General features: G+C 36.0%; 1 protein-coding gene across 6 annotated transcripts in view; it reads left to right on the top strand.

Annotated features, from left to right (window-relative positions):
• PRKN (parkin RBR E3 ubiquitin protein ligase) overlaps window positions 1-22,503 on the top strand; it is a 1,299,935-nt gene that overhangs the window by 224,354 nt on the left and 1,053,078 nt on the right. The window lies entirely within an intron of this gene.

Genomic DNA, 22,503 nt, shown 5'->3' with positions numbered 1-22,503 from the left:
TGAGGCGTCTGCACTCTAGTGAGAACAATGGATGTCTAAGCTACAAAACCCAAGATGAGGTTAAATGGGGTACAGAAAAGGGTCTTAGTGTTACCAAACAGCAGAGGATTTATAAAAGGGGTGCACTTTGGAAAGAGTCTTCAAAAAATTAGCTGCTTTATAGTTAGAGAAATGGTGATGAGAAGGTTATTCCAGAGAATATGCACAGTTTGTAAAAAAATATTATTGCAGGAGAATATAAAGCATGATCTGGAAACAAGAAGCTCATTGTGGCTGGTATTTGAGGAGTAGGGGGAGACCCCAGCTAAGAGCATAAAAAGGAGGAGAAAAGAGTGGATGCTGGAAGGGGAAAGTACAGTGAGAAGCAAGTAGAAAAAGGAAATCGTGAAGGGCTTTGAATACCTGAGGACCTGGAATTTTATTCTCATTCAAAGGGGTCACCATAGATGGTTTTTAACAAAAGGACTAGCAAAATGTGTTCTGTATGGCAACTGCATAACTTGACTCTTCTCTGGTAAGCCAATGATTCTGGAAACATTCTGTCAAAATTAGAGGAGTATAGGTGCTGTCAAAAATGCGTGTGTAAATTCACGCGTTAGTGTGTCTGTCACATGTATGGAAGTTTCAGGAGGGAACATATTCATCCGAGACCTTACTTTGTAATTGCCTGCAATATCGCTGTGAGCAAGACCGCCAGCCTATACCTGCTTCATCTGAAGACTGAGAGGCTTGCTATAATTTACTGGTACCTGCCAGGGTAGAGTGAGGTAGGCCTTGACAAAACTCCTTAGATTAGCATTGTAGAAATATTAAGGAGAAAGATTGTGCTTTTACATGAGATTTCAGCAAAGCAAGCACCAGATTTTTCTCTGGTGTATGTTCTGGCTTTATTTTATTTTCATTTTTTTTTAATCTCCTCAAAGAGTCAACTGCATTTGCCCAGCAGTTTGCCTCTTCGCCGGGTGTTAGACTGCCAGTAGGGCGACCACAGCCTTCCTGCAGAGCTGTTGCAACTTAGGCCCCAGGTTAGATTCCAGTTAGGTGGCAGCACAGTTTTGGAACCAGATACACTTGGACTAATCCTCAACTCCTCCTTGTATTGCTGTATCATTTGGGGCCAATTAGGGAATCTCTCTTACCTTCCCTTTGCTCATGTACACAAGGAAGACAACACCAGGTTTCTTGTGGGCAGTTAATGATTTGAAAGCACCTGGCACAGGGCCTACATATGAATGATAAAAACGGAATTGCAATTATCATCATCGTCGAGTTCTTGTGCCTGGGGTGTCATGTTTGCTGTCTTCCCTTGTTAAGGAGGTGGATCAGTGAAGACTTTAAATCGCTGCCCCTTCCAACAGCCTGCCCTGGTCATTTTTGTTCTGCACTGCCCCTTTTCTCTTTTAAGGTGAGCAAACATTGTTTTTTTCTGCTCATTGGCTTTGCTTGAAGACGATAACCTATTTATAACATGCTTAATAAGGTTTACTAAACTTTTGTATGAACTTACGTAATTTGAGTCTGCAATATGATTGTTTGCACAGTAGAGAAGTTTTGAGACTAAAAATTTTACATGTATGTAGCTGTGAACACTACCCTTGAAAAGAGTGATGTTTTGTACATTCAGAGACATGATCTAGGCAGTGCCATGGTGCAGGCAGCCCCACGCCTGTGCCCCTCCATGCACACATACAGGCACGTGCACTTTGCACATGATCACACACACACGCACACACGCAGTTCTTACCTCTCTCCATTTCTGGTCTTCCTCACTAGTAGCATATCTGCAGCTCATTTGTTCCCCTTTCCTCTTAATTTCTTCCTTTATTTCCTCTTCTTCTGTTGCTTCTCCCATTTTTCCCAACCTTGGAATTCCTAGGCTGCATTTGAAATGAGAACTCTTCTCCGTTTAAGTTTGGCTTTGGACCCGTCTTGCTAGTCTCTAGCAATTCTTAGGTGCCCTGTGCCCAGGGAGCCCCCAGTGCACACTGAGTGCTTGGGCGCCTGAGCCCTGCTGACCCAGATCCTTTGTGCCTTTTTAGAGGCCGTTGGTGGTTTTTGCTGTTGCTAACAGCGAGTAGGTTTCTGTTGTAATTTTTCTTGCCTACTCTTAGGGAGTGCAGAGTAAAAGCTATCCCTCACCTAATTGTTTTAATACTGTTCATGAAAAGTGGCAAATAGTACATGAAGCATAGAAGGTAAATATAATTCTTTACCTTAAATTTACTCTTTTCTGGAGGGGAAAATGAAGGATTCTCAGAGGAATTCTTATAATTAAAATCTATTTTATTTTAAATTTTATTTCAACATCCGTTTTTTTTTTTTGAATAATGACAGTTTCAGTATGTTCTTGTCTCTTCATTGTTTTCCTTTGTTTTTTGCTGCTTTGGACCACTGGAAACAGGTCTGCTTAGATCGTAAAGCCCAGCTCTGGCCCAGCACAGGAAATATCCTGTATCTGGGAGCCTTATCCCTGGCTTGGTTCCTGATTACTTGATAGTCAGTGTCTCTAATCATCTGATCATCTGATAATTGTCTCTTATCAGAACCTGTATTTGCGGGCTTCCTGCCTGATCTCTCTTAACTGTGCACCTGCAGGAGCTGTCTAGTCCTCAGCTGGTCTCCCTGCACTCTGTCCTAGTTGCCCTGTTTTATGGGATCAGTTGTCACACCCTCACATCACACTAGCAAAATTCAATAAACTTTTGGAGCTTGTAATGTGCTTCCCAAGTAAATTGTTTTATGTCTGCCCTCCCTGAAAACTTTTTTTGAACATACTCATAGCCATCTGGTATTAACATTACTCTCAACATTTACATTTAATAGAAAATTTGAAACAAATAGGATTTATTGGCAAATATTTTAATAGTTTTTATGTCAACTTTTTGAGATTTATTGGAAAACTGAATTTATACGTATGCTTGAAGATCATGTTAATATACAATAATAAATAGCTCCCTCCCCATGTTTTTCTTTAATTATTTACCTTTTTTAAGTTGAAATGGGATTTGGTGGTTTCTCACTAAAAATTAAGTAACATAAAAAAGAAGGATGTTTGTTTCTACAAAGAAATGTTCAAACATATTTTTACAATTTATTCATCCAATATGTGCAGGAGGGAATTAAATACATATAGGTTACTCTTCCTGACAAGTTAAAGAAGTTAGGAATATGGAATGTCCTGGCTGTATTATTGGAAAATAAATAAAATGTATCATGCTGGTTTATCTCCCCTTTGTCATTCTTCACATTAAGTTAAGTTGTATATTTCACCTATGGTATTATGTTATGTAAGTATTTCTTTACTTTGTTCTTTCAGAGATATTAAATCATTTGAATAATGTCCTTCCAGCTTTATATGAGTTGGAGAAGTCCTTTCTATTACCAATAAAACAAACAAATCAGCAATCCTGGAATCACCTGGAGTTAAAATGACATCTTCTAATTAAACTTATTGAAAGGATGGAGAATTTGCTTCATTGCCGTAAAGGTTTACAGATCTGAAAGACTGGTGGGGGAAGTCAGCTATTTTTCCTTCATCATTATAATACAAAAACTAACCTAAATTGGTGTAAATCATAGCTATGGTGACATTTTTAATAGATTCATTTATATTTGATGTTTAAAGAGTAGAAAGTATTGATAATGCAGTAACCTGAGAATGTAAACTATACTGTTTCCAAACTTTCCATCAGCATATGGCCTGACAGCTTAGTTCTAGAACTGTGTCTGCCAGTATGGTAGCCATCAGCCATACATGGACAGTCCCGACTGAGTTGTGCTGTAATTGTAAAATATACACCAGACTTTTAAAACTTAGTATGAAAAAAAGAATGTATATCACCTTATTAATACTTTTTATGTTGGTTAAATGTTGAAAGAATATTTTGGATCTATGTAAAATATTAAAATCAATGTCATCTGTTTATTTTTACTTTTTTACTGTGGCGACTAGAAAATTTAAAATTACATACATGGCTCATATCTGCGGCTTGCGTTATACTTCTATTGGGCAGCACTGTTCTAGAAACTGAGAAGATTAAGTGGGTGGTGTACAAATGCTTAAATATTCCTTGAAATCATTATATCTAATATGGAGTTTAATGTGGGCAAATGTAAGAAATGCACTTGGAGAAAATTCATTACAATTATGTTCAGTAAATAGCAAGACTTAGAGTCATCAGGTCTTACTCTCTGAAGGCAGTGATTTGGTTTATAGCCTTTATCTAAAACATCAGTAAAATATGAGACATCATTTACTTGAAAACAAAAAAGAAATTGCTTTCCAATGTTTGCTTAAATCGTAGTGCTTTCCTATTTGAAATATCCAATTCTGGTATCCTAGTAAAAATGTAGAAAGACTTGAAAGAATTTCAGGGTAAATAAAATGACCAGGAAATCAGTATTTTATGAGGATACACATGAAAAAGTTAGGACTTCCTGGGTTGAAAGAGATAAAATTAAGCAATTACGAGGAGCAGATAATAGGTTTAATAATATTTACTTAGTGCTTTCTTTCAAGGACCAAAGTAGAAAGGACCTGATGTAAAATAAGTGTGAGAACTTATCCCTTAATTGAATAACTATGACCAAGTCACCAAATTCCACAACAACACGGCTATAGTTTTCTGGAGTAGCTGGCTACAATATTAGGGTGTATACGGTGGAGCTGCCTTACAATGCAATCATTTTATACTGAGGATTCTACATGAGCTTTTACCTTTAGATGAGGACCCACACAAGTTCCCATGATGTTGAATTCTACCTTGTTCCAAAAAGCTTTGGAAATATTCTCTCAAATTCTACTAAGTTATACAGAAAATAGAAAGTTTGAAATATCTTACTCCATGGCATGTCAGAGGTCAAAATTATAAGTAAGTTTTAGGTATGTTTAGGTCAATAAGGAATCAGTAAGTGTATTATTCTAGATTTTTCCTGTTGTTATGCAGAAGGTAGTCACTCCCATCCACAAAACATTCCCTAGTATCATTGACTTGGTATGTATCAAGTGATTAAATATGGAAATTTATTATTTCTAACATTCTTATGTACCAGGTACCCAACACAGTATGTTTATTAAGTGTTATTTGAGGGTGTTAGCTTGTTGGATCTTCTTAAATCTGAAGACAGATCAAAGGCAATTTCAGTTAAGGGATTTGTTAAATCAATTCCAAAAAGACTAGTGTCCTAATAATTGTAATAGTATAATAAAGTGAAAAATGACAAAAGTGCCACCAGATTTGGAATAACATATGTCTAAATCTGTATTTGTATGTATGCATAGATTATGCTATAAAAAGAACAGAAATATACACATCTTTTAATTTTTATAGTTCTCTCTAGTTTATAAATTTTCACAATGAGTGCTGTATCTATTTTATAGTTTTAAAAGTGGAAAATTTTAATGTACAGGAACTCAGACCTAAGATAAATCTTGATATCTAATACTTTAGTAAAAGGCAGAATATATTTTATTAATAATTGCAGTGTAAGCAATTAATCGTAAATTGTTGTACAATGGTGATGAGCGAAGTTGTAGATTAGAAAGGAAAGGGGAAAATATAGCAAGATAAAGCAAAAGGTTCAAGTGCAGTTATTGTGACTAAAACAAATGGCTCTATCCATAATAACTTCCAACTTAAAAAAAAAATGCATGAGTGCCTGAAGCATAGCTTTACCTCAAACTAGTGCCAAGTGGCCTGTTACACACAAAGAGAGATTGGTGTTTTGTTCTATTTCATTTTGTCTCAAACCATTTAGAATGTAATCTTCATGGGGGATAGGATTTTTGCCTGTTTACGTTTGCTGCTGTGTCCATGGCACCTAAAGCAGTGCCTAGTGACAGCAAATATTAGCTGAATGAATGAATGAATGAATAGGTGAATGAGAATTTATCTTTACTAATTTTTATATCCCTTTTATTATATCATAAAATGCCAAGATATTGGAGAAATCATCTAATCCTGTCATCTATTCGGTGTTCAGTTCCCGAGTGTGATGCCTTTGCTGAGGGGACCTCCCAGTGGCTATGGGAGACCTGCCATTGGTGGGGAACTCATCCTTGTGAGATGGTTCACTCTTTCTCAGGACAGTGCTGATAGCTGGGCCTCATTTATAGTGAATCAATCTCTCTCTTCTTGTAGTTTCCTAGTTCTTTGCCCTTGGATCATACATAAAGTGTCTAATATTTCTTTCATGTACCTGCTCTTTGAATATTTGAGGACAGTTAACAGCTCCCTACTCCTCCACCATTTACCCACATTCTCTCAACATACCAGTCTCTTTTGCAGATTCTTCAATAGTGTGAGTCTTTTAGCAATTCCATTTACTAAAGCAGCAAGGACCATCATTACCATCTTGGCTCCCTCCTCTGAATATTTTCTTATATTGTGGTACGTACTTCCAAACATAATAGTCTGAGTGTGGTCTGACCAGCAAGGGACTGATTACTCCCTTGTAAATGCAACAGAAGATGAAATTTAACTTCTCCAATATCTGCATCACAGTAGATTTTTACAAGGGGTACTGTCAATTAAAATCCCTAAGCAATTTTTGTAAGTGGCTATATTCTGTATTTCCCCCACTTTGTAAATATGTAGTCAGTATTTTGGATTCAAGAGTAGGAGCTTCCTTACCTTCATCTGAGTTGAATTTCACTTAAAGAGTTCATCCCGGCCTTCTAGGTAGTTATCATCTCTTAGGTCCTGATTTATTTATTAATTGTGTTTTCTTTTTCTACAATTCTCATATGATATTGATGACATATATCATATATATCAATTCTCATATATAATGAATATGTATAGAGTATATACTAATATATGAACAGAGTATATACGAATATATACAGAGTATGTACTAATGTATGATATAATAAAAAGGGATATGAAAATTAGTATATACTCTCTATATATTCATTCAATGTATAAATTGAAAAATAGTGTTAATGGTACAGGGCAGAGATCTGAAATTTGTTGCTGGAAAACTTCTGCACTCTTCTAGATAAGAGAACACAATTCTTTTATTGTTCCAGCTTCGAGCTCAGTACTTGGCTGGCAGGAGCTGCTCAACAGATATTTGCTGCATTGAAAAGGCAGTTGAACATACTCAGCACTGTTATAGTAACACTCTTCATCCAACCGCTTTATTGAACCAAATCCATTAGCTGGGCTATTATCCCAACCTACATTTCTACATGTTAAAGACAAAGATATAATGGGAAATCTTACAAATGCCTTGGTAAAGTTTATGTGTTTTGCATTTATGGGATTACCAAATAGTTAAGACATTATATCCTCTTTCTGCCCTTGCAACTCAAATTGCCATATGCTCTTTCCAGCCCTTGAGGGACAAAGTAAATGAATGAATGAGTCAATTGAATGAATTCAACATTTTCTCTCAGTCCAGTTGTTGTATGCAAGTACTGATGAGTAAAGGTCTTCCTGCTCATGATATGATAAAAAATTTAAGTTTTCTCATTCACTTCACTTCCTTCAACGTTTGTAGAATGCCTCTTATGCTCTAGGCATTGAGAAAAGATACACACTCTGGTGAGGAAACATGTCATATTTATTGATTCAGTTGCTTTATCTGGAACAGTTCCTATATTTCAGGTATTTTATTAGTCCCTGTGAATACAAAAAGGCAAGGTCTCTCTCCTATTGGGGCATGCACTTCCCCCCACCCCCCCAAAAATAGCAAGTAAACAAACTGGTAATAGGAACTATGGTGGTAATAAACAAGGTGATGAGAGATTGGCTGGGGAGGCCACTTAACTCAGGTAGTCACAGGAAAACCTGTGAAGGTGACATTCAAGATTCTATCCAGAGGATGTGAACGAGTCATATAAAGACATGAGGGAAGAGTACAGAGGTTAAGTACCAAGATCTGAAATCCAGAAAGAGTTTGGCTGCTTCCAGAAACACAGAGAAGTCAGTGTAGCTGGAGCGCGGTGTGTGGTGAGGCCAGAGGGTGAACACGGGCCAGGTCGTGCAGCCCTGCAGGCCGTAGTAAGGAGTGATGGTTTTGCTCCATGAATAATGGAAAGCCACTGGGGGTCTTAAGTAGAAAGTGACATGAGTTTATTCTTGTGTCAAGAAATTCATTGACTGCTCTTAGGAGGCATAGTGTTAAGGAGAAAGACCTGTGATAAGACATTGCTCTCATTCAAGAGAGAGATAATGGTGTAGACCATAGAGATAAAGCGAAGTAGAAAAATCTAAGATATATTTTGGAAACAGAACCAAAGGCTCAGTGATGAGAATAAGGGAAAGGGGTAAACTGAAGACAACTCCTAAATTGTTGACATGGCCCATTCATTGATGGTCCTACTTATTCATTCAGTGGACACTGGAAGAGGAGCAGTGGAGAAGGGGTAGTCGTTGATGACAGGTAATTGAGGATAAAGTTTGATAAGCATTCTAATGAATATCCATCATACTTCATACATGTGTTATACCATTCATTCATTCTGCAACTATTTATTGAGCAGCTAGTATGTGCCAGACAGTGGGGGATAGAGCAGTGAACGAAACAGATGCAAATCCTGGTCTTCGTGATGTTGTGCGTCTAGTATTAATAAATGCTGTGTAGAAAAAGAAAGAGGGGGAAAAGGGTTAGGGCATGCCAAGTGAGGGGATTGTTTGTGATTTTTAAATAGCTCACTTGAGATGGCTTCCACAAGAAGTTGATATTTTAGCAAAGACTTGTCATATTAATAAGTAAGTGTAGTCATAGAATCATGGGAATAATTCATAACAGTTAGCTCAGTATATTTTTATTTACCAGATTTCCTCATTTATGTTACCTATGATTCTGCTGGAAGTTGGAGATAAAACTGGGAGATGGCTTATTAGCTGCTTATTTCTTGAAACAAGGTAACCAGTATATACAGTACATACAAATGGTTCTTAGTTACCTTATGTAACAATGAGGAATTAGCCAAATTCACCAAGCATTTAGATAATTGGATAGTGTTAGAAAGGAAAAATGAATGGAAAGCAAAGGGTGTAGTGGTATCTATTCTGCAGTATAGACAATGGCATATAAAAAACGTGACATGTTAATTTTTATTCAAACTTAACAATATAATGCCTGGGGCACAGGTGAATATTGAATGTTATTATATACAACCTGTTCCGCAGATGACCATTCTGCCTCCTAAAGATGAGAGCCAGCACATTTTACTGCATAACATAAGCTGTAAGGAAAGAGAAAAACAGCGGAAAGTGTTGTTTTCTTAACGTAATTTATCACAGCCATTGCTTCATCAATACGTGTATAAACTTCCACATCATCAAAAGGGTAGTAGCTATTTCAGCAATCAATCCAGAAATAATAAGCTGGGCATGCTTTTTTTTTTTTTCCTACGGACTTCTGTTATAAACATAAAAAATATATATATCTGCAAGTATGTCAAGAAAAGAAAAATATTGGTGGTTCTGGAATTTTATTTCAGCATGAGTTATTATTTGAAGTTGTCAACTTAAGAACATAATAAAAATATTGATATACAGAAATGCATTAAGATATATTAGTTACCATATATCTAGGGTTGCAGATAGGAAGAGAGAGGGAGACTAGAATCTGAGTGCTTGAGTGTGATGTTCTTCAGATAACTTTGTTAAATTCTTAAATATCACTGTATACTCTCCTCTGAACTCAATTTTAGTAGATTTGCAGGGGCACATAAAACCTATCAAGGAATTTAGCCATGATTAAATTTTCATTTAATATGTTTTATGGTGACAGAATTTCTATATCAGTGTGTGCAGGTGAAGTCAGCATTCAATTTTTTACCTGCCCTTACCTCTTGACGTTATTTTATAATTAATATAACATTACCAGTTCCTATTTTCTTTTGAAATTTAAAAAGAAATAACATCATTTAGCTAAGTAATACCTGCAGAAAAGAATTATTTTGCATGTTGATGTCTTTGGAACAGCTAGGTCATTTGTTTAATCTGCTTCCTCTGACATATTATTAGAATTTTATGCCTTTGATCAACGTTTTTACTGACACTATTTATGCCAGACATGAAAACACAAGCAGGTATATTGCAGCCTGAAAATAGTATTCACTCTATTAAGCGCTATGTGTCTGTACTCTTTACATTTAAATGAGTGACCATCTCTTTATACGATGAAGAGGTCAGAAAAATATGATCCTCAGAAATCTGTTTCCATCACTAATTTCAAATCACATGCATGAATTTATAAGAACGTTAATTTATAAGTTAAGGATGTAATGCCACCATTTGTGATGAAGTGGAGATATTGAAAAAATCACGATATTAAAAAGGTATTCTATTTAAGTATGGGGAGGTATGGTCATAGTAGCTACTACACGACTGAATTTGCCCCACCACCTGCATAGCCCACCCTGAGCCCAAAGTCGTGAAAGCCAAATCACCACCGCTCCTGGGTTGCCAGTCACTTCAACTGTCTTCTCTTTCACATGGTATCCCAAGCTGCAGGACTGAAGTTGTCTTTTTTTGTTATGAAAAGTTTCTTGAACTATTTCCTTCCTTTCTACTCTCCCTCTTTCTTTCTTTCCTCCAGCTTTCCTCCTCTCTTTACTCTCTGAGGCAGCTTATAGTAAATAATTAGATCAAAAAATTTTAGGTCATTATCATAAAAACACTTAAAACCATGAATGACATGATTTTTTGAATTTTGCAGCCTGAAAAGGTGCTGCCACATCCATGATCAAGCTAAAACGATAATACCTGGCTTGTCTAAGCCAGATAATCTCATGCTGGATTTTTAATTCATAAAAATAAGGGATCAAACTAGTTTTATTTCATTTGGTGAAAGAATTTATTTTTGCTGTTATCAGAAAATTAAGTAATTTTAAATCTAGTATAGTTTAATATTGAAATTAAAGGTGAATTTCATAGGAGAGAACAGATTATGCTGTGTTCAGTGTACCACAAAGCTGAGCCTGGTAGCAAGCTGGAATGTGTGATTTTTCTTTAAGTTTATTCAAGACTATGTAGCTAGCTTTTACAGAAAAAAATTTCATAATGTTAATTTCCACATGCTTATATGTATACACAAACCCAAACAGTGCTGTGACAAATCACCAAAATTTCACATATATTTGTGTTATGGAATACTTGTTTAAAAATTTAGGCCTAACTGCCCCGCAGTGCCAGCAGATGACCCAGCAGGTTGGCCTCACCGCCACCACCAGACTCCATCCCCAGCCCAGTCGAGTGCACATGGAGCAGGGCGACGTCCAGCAGTGGAGGCAGAAGCTCCGCAGACACCACACACCCTGTGGTGACGGCACGTGACCCAAGAGCCTGGCCAAGTACATGCTGACCAGAGAGGAGGCTCCCTGGAGAGGCCCAAGACCCGAGGCAACCACACACACAAGGCACTAGTGGCCAACTGAGCAGACACTGAGGTAGCCATACCAAATTGGCAACCCCAACAACATCCTAGCCAGACAATAGTGTCAAACCAGTGGACTGTGAAACCCCCTGCCACAATGACTAAACATCAAAGGAAAGATACCAGAAATATAAAAAATCAAGAAAGTACACCACCAAAGAGTCATAATTCTCAAGCTCTAGATCCTATAGAACAAGAAGCCGTTGAAATATCTGACGAGGAATTTTGAGTGGTAATTCTAAGGAAACTGAATGAGATACAAGAAAACTCAGCTAGATAACATGATGAAATGAGGAAAAGTATACAGGACCTGAAAGAAGAAATGTACAAGGAAATCAGTGCCCTGAAAAAGAATGTAGCAGAGCTTGCTGAGCTGAAGAATTCATTTAGCAAAATAAAAAACACAACAAAGACTTTAACCAGCAGGCTTGCAGAAGTAGAAGAGAGAACTTTTGACCTTGAAGATGGGCTGTTTGAAATAACACAGGCAGACAAAAAAAAAAAAAGAAAGAAAGAAAGAAAGAAAGAAACAAGAGCAGTGAAGAAAATCCAAGAGAGATATCAGACAACCATAAGTGCTCAAATATCTGAGTCATGGGTATTCCAGAAGGGGAGGAAAAAGGGAGATTGCATTGAAAACATATTCAACAAAATAGTTGCAGGAAACTTCACAGTTATTGGAAAAAAACACAGATCTTCAGATTCAGGAAGCTCAAAGATCCCCAAACGTATTCAACCCAAAAATGTCTTCTCCAAGACATGTTATAGTCAAATTGGCAAAACTCAAAGACAAAGAGAATCTTAAAAGCTGCAAGAGAGAAGCACCAAATCACCTATAAAGGAGCTCCAATCAGACTAACATCAGACTTTTCATCACAAACCCTAAAAGCCAGAAAGGAATGAGATGGTATATTCAAAATACTAAAAGACAGAGATTGCCAGCCAAGAATACTCTACCCTGCAAGTCTATCCTTCCAAAATGAAGGGCAAATAGTATATTTCTCATTTAAACAAAACCTGCAGGAGTTCTCTACCACACAACCACCCTTAGAAGAAATTCTCAAGGGAGTACTAGGTTTGGTCCCTGAAAAACAACTATCACTGCCATAAAAACCCAAGAAAAATCAAAACCCACTAGTATAATAAAAACAGGATCCATGAAGAGAAAACAAACAAACAAAAAGGCTATCTACAACTGAAGGAACCAACAAATACAGAAAACAAACAGTAAATCCGAAAGAAAGGAACAAAAGATACCTAAGACATCCAAACAATAATCAACAAAATGCTAAGATTCAATCAACACTTTTCAATAACAACTCTTACTGTAAAAGGCTTAAATTCCGCAATCAAAAGACACAGACTGGCTGACTGGATTAAAAAGGAGGACCCAACTATATGCTGCCTTCAAGAGACCCACCTCACCCATAAAGACTCACATAGACTAAGAGTGAAAGGATCGAAAAAGATTTACCATGCAAACAGAAAAGAAAAACAAGCTGGAGTAGCTATTCTTATATCTGATAAAATAGACTTTAAACTAAAAACCATAAAAAAAGATAATGAGGGACACTGCATAATGATAAAAGGATTGATCCATCAAGAAGACATAACAATCAGAAATATGTACGCACCCAACATCGGAGCAGACAGATTTATAAAACAAATTCTATTAGACCTAAAGAAGGAAATAGACACGAATACCATAATAGCAGGAGACTTGAACACCCCACTGTCAGTATTGGACAGATCATCTAGGCAAAGAATCAGCAGAGAAACACAAGATCTAAACAATACTCTAGACCAATTGGATTTGGCAGATATCTACAGAACATTCCATCCAACAACCTCAGAATATTCATTCTTCTCATCAGCACATGGATCATTCTCCAGGATAGATCACATGTTAGGTCACAAATCAAGTCTTAACAAATTCAAAAAAAAAAATGGAATTATCCCATGTATTTTTTCAGACCACAATGGATTAAAATTAGAAATCAATAACAAACAAAATTCTGAAAACTATACAAACGCATGGAAATTAATCAGCATCCTACTTAATGACATATGGGTCCAAGAAGAAATCAAACAGGAAATCAAAAAATTTATTGAAACTAATGAAAACAATGATACATCATACCAAAACCTGTGGGATACTGCAAAAGCAGTACTGAGGGGGAAATTTATCACATTAAATGCTTACTTCAGAAGAATGGAAAGATGGCAAGTGAACAACCTAACACTTCACCTTAAAGAACTAGAAAAACAAGAACAATCCAAACCCAAAGTTAGCAGACAGAAAGAAATTATTAAGATCAGAGCAGAACTGAATGAAATTGAAACCCAAAAAACAATACAAAAGATCAACGAATCAAAAAGTTGGTTTTTTGAAAAGATAAATAAAATTGACAAACCATGAGCACAGCTAACTAAAAAAAAGAACAGAGAAGATCCAAATATCAAAAATTAGAAATGAAACAGGTGATATTACAACTGATACATCTGAAATATGAGGAATCATTTGAGACTACTATAAACTACTATATGCCAACAAATTTGAAAATCTGGAGGAAATGGATAAATTTCTGGACACACACCAGCTACCAAAACTGAGCCAAGAAGATGCAGAAAATCTGAACACACCAGTAACAATAAAGGACATTGAAGCTGTTATCAGAAGGCTCCCAACAAAGAAAAGCCCAGGACCAGATGGATTCACAGCAGAATTTTACCAAACATTCAAAGAGGAATTGACACCAATTCTTTGCAAACTATTCCAAAAGATTGAAACAGACGCAAATCTCCCAAACTCATTCTTTAAAGCAAACATCACCCTGATACCAAAACCAGGTAAAGATACAACTAAAAAAGAAAACTACAGGCCGATATTCTTAATGAATATAGATGCAAAAATCCTCACTAAAATACTAGCAAACAGAATACAGCAACACATACATAAAATTATACACCACGACCAAGTGGGATTCATCCCAGGGATGTGAGGTTGGTTCAACGTATGCAAACCAATAAATGTGATATACCATATTAATAAAATCAAACACAAGGAGCATATAATCATCTCTATAGATGCTGAAAAAGCATTTGATAAAATTCAACATTCATTCATGACAAAGACTCTCTATAAGTTAGGTATAGATGGACAGTATCTCAACATAATTAAAGCCATATATGATAAGCCCACTGCCAATATCATCCTGAATGGGGAAAAACTGAAAGTTTTTCCTTTAAGAACAGGAACTAGACAATGATGCTTACTCTCACCATTCCTATTCACCATAGTGTTGGAAGTACTAGCCAGAGCAATCAGAGAAGAGAAGGAAATAAAGGGCATCTAGATTGGAAAAGATGAAGTCGAACTGTCCCTGTCTATGGATAATATGATCCTATACATTGAACAGACTAAAGCCTCTACAAAAAAAAACATCTAGAGTTGATAAATGATTTCAGCAAAGTAGCAGGATACAAAATCAACACAGAAAAATCAGTAGCATTTCTATACTTCAACAGTGAACATGTGTAAAAGAAATCAGGAAAGCTAGCCCATTTACAATAGCCACTAAAAAAATAAAATACTTAGGAATAAAGTTGACCAAGGATGTGAAAAATCTCTGTGAAGAGAACTACAAACCACTGTTGAGAGAAATTGAAGAGGACACAAGAAGATGGAAAGATGTCCCATGCTCTAGGATTGGAAGAATTAACATTGTGAAAATGTCCATACTGCCCAAAGTGATGTACAGATTCAATGCAATCCCCATCAAAATTCCAATGACATTTTTCTCAGAAATGGAAAAAAAACTCAACTATCCAGACATTTATATGGGATAACAAAAGACCATGCATAGCCAAAGCTATGGTGAGCAAAATAAATAAATAAATAAATAAAGCTGGAGGCATAACACTACCTAACTTTAAGCTATACTACAAAGCTATAATAACCAAAACAGTATGGTACTGGCATAAAAACAGACACACTGCCCAATGGAATAGAATAGAGAACCCAGAAATCAACCCACACACCTACAGCCATCTGATCTTTGTCAAAGGCACCAACCCTATACACTGTGGAAGAGACTGCCTATTCAGCAAGTGGTGCTGGGATAACTGGATATCAATATGCAGGAGAATGAAACTAGACCCATACCTCTTATCATATACTAAAATCAACTCAAAGTGGATTAAAGAATTAAATATACACTCCAAAACAATAAAATTTCTTAAAGAAAACATAGGAGAAACACTTCAGGAAGTAGGACTGGACACAGATTTCATGAATATGACCCCAAAAGCATGGGCAACCAAAGGAAAAATAAACAAATGGGATTATATCAAACTAAAAAGCTTCCGCACAGCAAAAGAAACAATTAACAGAGTTAAAAGACAACCAACAGAGTGGGAGAAAATATTTGCAACATATACATCTGACAAGGGATTAATATCCAGAATATATAAGGAACTAAAACAACTTTACAAGAAAAAAACAAGCAACCCAATCAAAAAATGGGCAAAAGAGCTAAATAAGCATTTCTCAAAGGAAGATATACGAATAGCCAACGGACATATGAAAAAATGCTCAACATCACTCAGCATTCGGGAAATGCAAATCAAAACCGCACTGAGATACCATCTCAGCCCAGTTAGGATGGCTAATATCCAAAGACTGTGAATGATAAATGCTGGCGAGGTTGCGGAGAAAAAGGAACTCTCATACATTGGTGGTAGGTCTGCAAAATGGTGCAGCCTCTATGGAAAATGGTATGGAGGTTCCTCAAACAATTGCTGATAGATCTACCATACGACCCAGCTATCCCACTGCTGGGAATATACCCAGAGGAATGGAAATCATCAAGTCGAAGGTATACCTGTTTCCCAATGTTCATTGCAGCACTCTTTACAATAGCCAAGAGTTGGAAGCAGCCCAATTGTCCATCATCAGATGAGTGGATACGGAAAATGTGGTACATCTACACAATGGAATACTACTCTGCTATAAAAAAGAATGAAATACTGCCATTTGCAACAACATGGATGGACCTTGAGAGAATTATATTAAGTGAAACAAGTCAGGCAGAGAAAGAGAAATATCACATGTTCTCACTTGTTTGTGGAAGCTAAATATAAATAAATACACACAAAAAAACCAGGAGGTGGGGAGGGAAGAAGACATAACAATTACAATTCCTTGAAATTGATACGACAAGTAAACAGAAAGGACATTATTGGGAAGGAGGGGGGAGTGAGAGGGGGGAGCGAGGTTCCGGTAATGGGCCACAATAATCAACTACATCATATATTGACAAAATCAAATAAAATTTGGAAGAAAAAAAAATTACGCCTAACTTCACACACATTGGGATTGCTGTTATTTAAAAAACAAACAAACAAAACAAACAAAAAAACAGGTGTTGGTGAGGATGTGGAAAACTGGCACTCTGTGCACTGTGACAGGAATGTAAAATGATGCAGCCACTGTGGAAAACGGTATGGCAGTTCCCCAGAAGTTTAGACATAGAATTGTCACAGTTCCACTTCTGGGTATATACCTAAAAGAACTGAAAACAGGAACTAAATAGGTATTTAAACACTCCCGTTCGTAGCAGCATTATTCACAATAGCCAGAAGGTGGAAGCAATCGAGTACCCATCAGCAGATGAATGGATAAACAAGGTAAGGTGCATACATACAAGGAAGTATTATTCATCCTTAGAAAAGAAAGAAATTGTGTCACGTGCTGTAACATGCATGAACATTATACTAAGTGAAATAAGCTAGTGGCAAAGACAAATATGGTATGATTGCACATAAATCAGGTATCTAGAATACTCATTCAGAAAACAGAAAGTAGCATGGTGGTTGCCAGGGGCTACGGGAGAGGATATGGGGGGTGAGTGTTCAATTGAGTCAGAGTCTCTATCCATCTCCCAAACTTTTTCATCTTCCCAAACTGAAACTCTGTCCCCATTAAACACTAAAAGTTTGGGAGATGGGTGGGGTGATTATTGCCCAACAGTGTAAATGTCCTTAATACCACAGAATTGTATACTTAAAATGGCTCAAATGATTAACTTCGTATTGTTTATATTTAAACACTATAAAAAAAAAGAAAAAAAGTATCTTAGGCCTAAAGTTATTTTGACTTCTAGCTGTACTGTGCTTTCAGATTTTTTTCAAGTACACATAATTTGTGACATTAATGACATTAGTGTCATTCTTCTTTTTGCTTTTCAAAGTGTAATGTTTTTTTAAGTTATATTTTCCAATGAGAACACAGATTTGTGGTTAAACATGGAAATGTGAACCTTAATCTTGTACTCAGTTAAAAACATATAAAATAATCAAGGAAATTTAGCAGAGAAATAATTGAGAATCATAACCACAAGGCCATTTTTCCCATTGTGAATCTGATAGTAGAGATTGTTAACATTACCATAATCACTAGTAGTAATTGTTAATAAGCATCACCCTTCACTCCAAAAACTGTAGGAAATATTTAGGTGCTTATTTAAAATATGAGTCTGTGGGGCCGGCCCCGTGGCTCACTTAGGAGAGTGCGGTGCTGGGAGCGCTGAGGCTGCGGGTTCAGATCCTATATAGGGATGGCCGGTGTGCGCACTGGCTGAGCGTGGTGCAGACCACACTGTGCCGAGGGTTACCGGTTTAAAAAAAAAAAAAAAAGTCTGTGTGTCATAAAAATGCAAATTATTATACTTGATGTAGCTCATTTGACAAAACCCTGCCTGAGAAGTAATTGTATGAAACTGTCACTTTTGCACTACATTGAAGAACAGTCAGGGTTTGGCCATTCCTTAAAAAGTTAAATATAGAGCTATCGTATGACCCAGCAATTCTACTCGTAGGTATATAGCCAGGAAAATGAAAACATATGTCCACATAAAAACTTATACACAAAATATTCATAGCAGCAGTATTTGTAATAGTCAAAAAAGTAGAATCAACCCAAATGTTCATCAATTGATAAATGGATACATTTATACATGGTGTATTAATAGGATAGAGTATTGTTCAGCCATAAAAAGGAAGTACTGATACATGCTATAACATGGATGAACCTCATGAAAACATGCTAAGTGAAATAATGAAGACACAAAAGGCCATGTATTCCATGAATCCATTTATATGAAGTGCAACAATAAGCAAATCCATAAAGACACAAAGTAAATGAATGGTTGCTAGAGGCTGGGGGAAGAAAATAATGGGGATTGAATACTGGTGGATATGGGATTTTTTTGAGCAATTGATGAAAATATTTTGAAAGTAGGTAGTGGTGATAATTGTACAACTCTGTGAGTATAATAAAACCCACTAAATTGTAGTTAATAGTGTGAAAATTATATTACAGTAATGAGATCCATCTACTTCTGAAAGAAAATCAGAAGTTTTTGTGAATTAATAATGTGAACTCATACTGTTGTAGCAAAATGAAAACCATAGTAAAATTTCTGGAACCTTCTTTCAAAGGCTGGTGTAGAATTGCTATTATGGCAGGTAAATCTTTCATAAGAAGAGAAAATTTGGTAAAGCTGAATGCTCAACTTGTAGGTGAGCTCCAAACTGAGGATTTTAAAACTGAAGGAAAATAAGGGGTAATTCTATAAACAGCAACAAAAATCAGATAATACATTTAATGATGTCAAAAAAGGACTAGATGAGAGATAATCTAACCCACTTCTTAGAGTGACATGAAAGCTTGGACCTGGATGATTTGACCAATCCACTGGTTTTTCTTTGCTGTATTTATAGAAGTAATGTCTGGGAAGACAAGTTAATCTGCAATGAACCTGGTGATAAAATAATCTTTGGAGAAGTTTTCACAAGCTCTGTGAGTTTTTAGGTAAGCGTTTTCTCAGTTGGGGTGAGGTGTTGCAGAATATGACTATGTTACACAGATGGAGAACGTTGGCCAATGTGAAAGCTACTGCATGCCCTGGACACACCAGCAGCCATGAGATCACTGGCTCTAAGGCTAGCCTCTTGATTTTCTCAGTGTGTTCAGTGGAGTGACAAATACATTAACATTTATTAACAAGGGGGAAGAGGAAGCTTTTAAAATATGCGTTTGTATCCCAGCACCAACAGCCACCAAAAAAATATATAAAACTAAAAAATAAAACATGCATTTGTAGACAAATTTCTAATGAAATAGGATGTGACTTTGAAAATTTGCTGTACTACACATATGAGTGCTATATTATTTGGGGAAAATATCTAGATGTTTTTAAAATCAAAGTTCTATTTTTCTTTAAGAAAGAAAATAAAAGTTTTATTAGAAATGATTAAAAACTTGGAAAAAGTGAATGAAATGCTTTATCACTGAACTACAGAGTGGTTTGCAAAATTAATTTATTTAATTACTCAATATATCTATATCTATATTTATGTGATAATGGATACCTGATTCCCATTTACAGAAATACATTCGATTTGTATTGAAGACTTAAGTGTGAAAAAAAAAAATACCTTTTAATTAGCATCAGGGAATTTTTGAAGTAAAAAGAAGCACAATATTTTCTTTCTTCTAAGTTATATATGAGGCATCACGATTGTTAGAATTCTTTTTGTTGAAAGTGCTTGTTGTTAATATAAGCATTTTCAAAGCTTAAACATTGCCTGGAAAGTCTTTGATAAAAATAAAGACTTGTATTTGATTTCAGCCCAGAGTTCATTTTTATTTTATTTTTTAAGTGTGCTTTATGGAGTGCCAAAAAATACATACAAAAATCACCTCAGAGAGTGAAAATGTAATGCCTAAGACAAGGAAACGATGGACAGACAGTGTCAGGAACTGTGCAGGGTCTGAGATTTTACCCTCCTTGCAGGCCTGTCACAGTTTCATGGATGGTGGGTCAGGGAAGAGGATAGTTTATTACTCACAGCAATAGCAGTAGCCACATTATCAAGCATCCCCCAGTTCCCATAGGGCAATGTGAAGAGGGCCCGGTGAAATCTGCACACAGTGGATGGTGTTAAAGGAGAGGAACCCAGAGCTTAGAGAACCTGAATCTTTTATAGCAGACAGTAAGCATGCCTGCCCTTTGCTTCAGAGGGATACATCACCTCTGTCTTCCCAGGAAGTTTGCTGCATAAATATCCTTGAAAAGACAGTCCAGCACAGAGGTAGTTAGGCAAAAATGCAGAAAGACAAGAGACCCATGGAGAATGATCTCCCAACAGAAAGGTTTAGGTTCTTTTTTTTATTGTATAATGTTAATATTACAATTATTTAATGGAATTTTTTTTTTTGCTTTAAATAATCTTTACCATAATTTTAATTGTATTTTCCTGATATGCAGTCATTTGAAATAGGTTAGGAGCATTATCTTCATTTAATAATGGAAGAAACTGCAACCAGGGGAGTTAAGTGATTTAATATAAACTCAGGCAGAAACTTTGCAACAAAGCAAGAACAAGTTCAATGATGAGTTTTAAACATACTGGACTAAATAAATTTTGCATTCTATTCTTAATCTTGAACTTTGAGTAGTTACCCTTAAAATTAGCTTATGGATCTATAATATTTTTATTCAGTGTTAAAATTTGATAATTATTCAGCCATATACGAAAGCACGAAGTTCTTACTACAGATGGACCTGTACAACTATGTATGATGAGAAGGCAAGAAACACATTAACCTCTTAGCCCTGGGAGTGTAGCTATGTAGCTTAGCACTTATGTTGGAGGAGACCACACACACACACACACATACGCACATGTCAAAAGCAAAGTATTCCATCAAATTACATAGTTGAATTAGAGTTGCTTTTGTGAGAAACCACGTTGTCACACATCTGATACCCAATTTAGTTAAGAGTACACATTTGGAAACCAAATGTTGGCCTCAGGTGTGCAGTTCATAATTATGAAACAACTTTTAGGATATCATGCAATTCAGAGTATAAACATGTAGATATTTTGACATTTCCCTTTTGAAGTGTGGGATAGCCAGGATATTTTTGGTTAGTTAACATGTTGTCTTAATATTGAAGGATCAGTTATTTGCTTTGTCCTCTTGCATAATAGAAAATTTAGCCTGTTACAAGTTTCAAGGAGCACCTCCAGAATTCTCACGATTACACAAGACCCTGCCTGCTCTCTGCTCACTACTGTAAATACATCCATCCTATAAATACTGATAACCCTATGGCTAATAAGATACGTTTTTTTTTTTCCCTAAAAGAGTAATTACTATACTATGACTTTAATCTATAGCAACAAAAAACATTTCTACCTGGAAAGCCCTTACTAATTTTTCTATATCAGTCATAAATGTTCCCTTATCTCTGAAATGTTTTGAACTCCTCCAGCTTTAGCACACTTCTTTTTCTCTGTTCTCAAAGCGTTTGGTATGTTGCACATAGTACAAACCCTAATATAGTATACAACATATTCTTTTACATAGTTCTCTTTTAACATCTCTGCCCGCAGGCTGTGTTACTCATTTTTGTGACATCAGTTTTTAGCACTGTGCCTAGCACATAGTTACTTATTCAGTAAATATTTGTTGAAAGTATGAAATCGAATGAATTTTAATGTCACCAGCAATTAGGTCTAAATCTTATTCATACTTACTTTAGAGCATATGGAAATTAGAATAGTGTGAGTAATTTGAGCAAATTAGATTTTCTACATAAAATGTTGAAATATATGCCTTTTTTTTTTTTTTTTTTCATGCCATTAGCACTATTCTGGGTCCTTAAAGCACTTTTAGGTACAGCTACTGTGGGATATTTAACAACAAAATTTTGCCACATTGTAAAAACAAACATATAAATGTGAAAGATGATGTTTACAAGTTTTGTAAGTTTCTTCTCATAATTGCAGGCTTCTAGAATGGATAAAAATAGGAAAAACAGCCATTAAAAATGAAGTGAATACACATTTATTCATTTACTTATTCCTAAATTACCAAAGTAACTGTCTTTGGCCAAGTACTATAATCAGTGATGGACATACAAAGATTAGGGTTTTTCTGGGGGGCAGGAGGCGGGAGGGAGGTACAGCTTTCCTGAGATGTAATTCACATACTATAAAGTTTACCCATTTAAAGTATGAAATGTAATGGTTTTTTTA

The sequence above is a fragment of the Cynocephalus volans genome, chromosome 5, assembly GCF_027409185.1.
Source record: "Cynocephalus volans isolate mCynVol1 chromosome 5, mCynVol1.pri, whole genome shotgun sequence".
Classification (NCBI taxonomy): Eukaryota; Metazoa; Chordata; class Mammalia; order Dermoptera; family Cynocephalidae; genus Cynocephalus; species Cynocephalus volans.
Note: the sequence above shows the minus strand (reverse complement) of the source record. Positions and strands in the feature narration are given on the sequence as shown.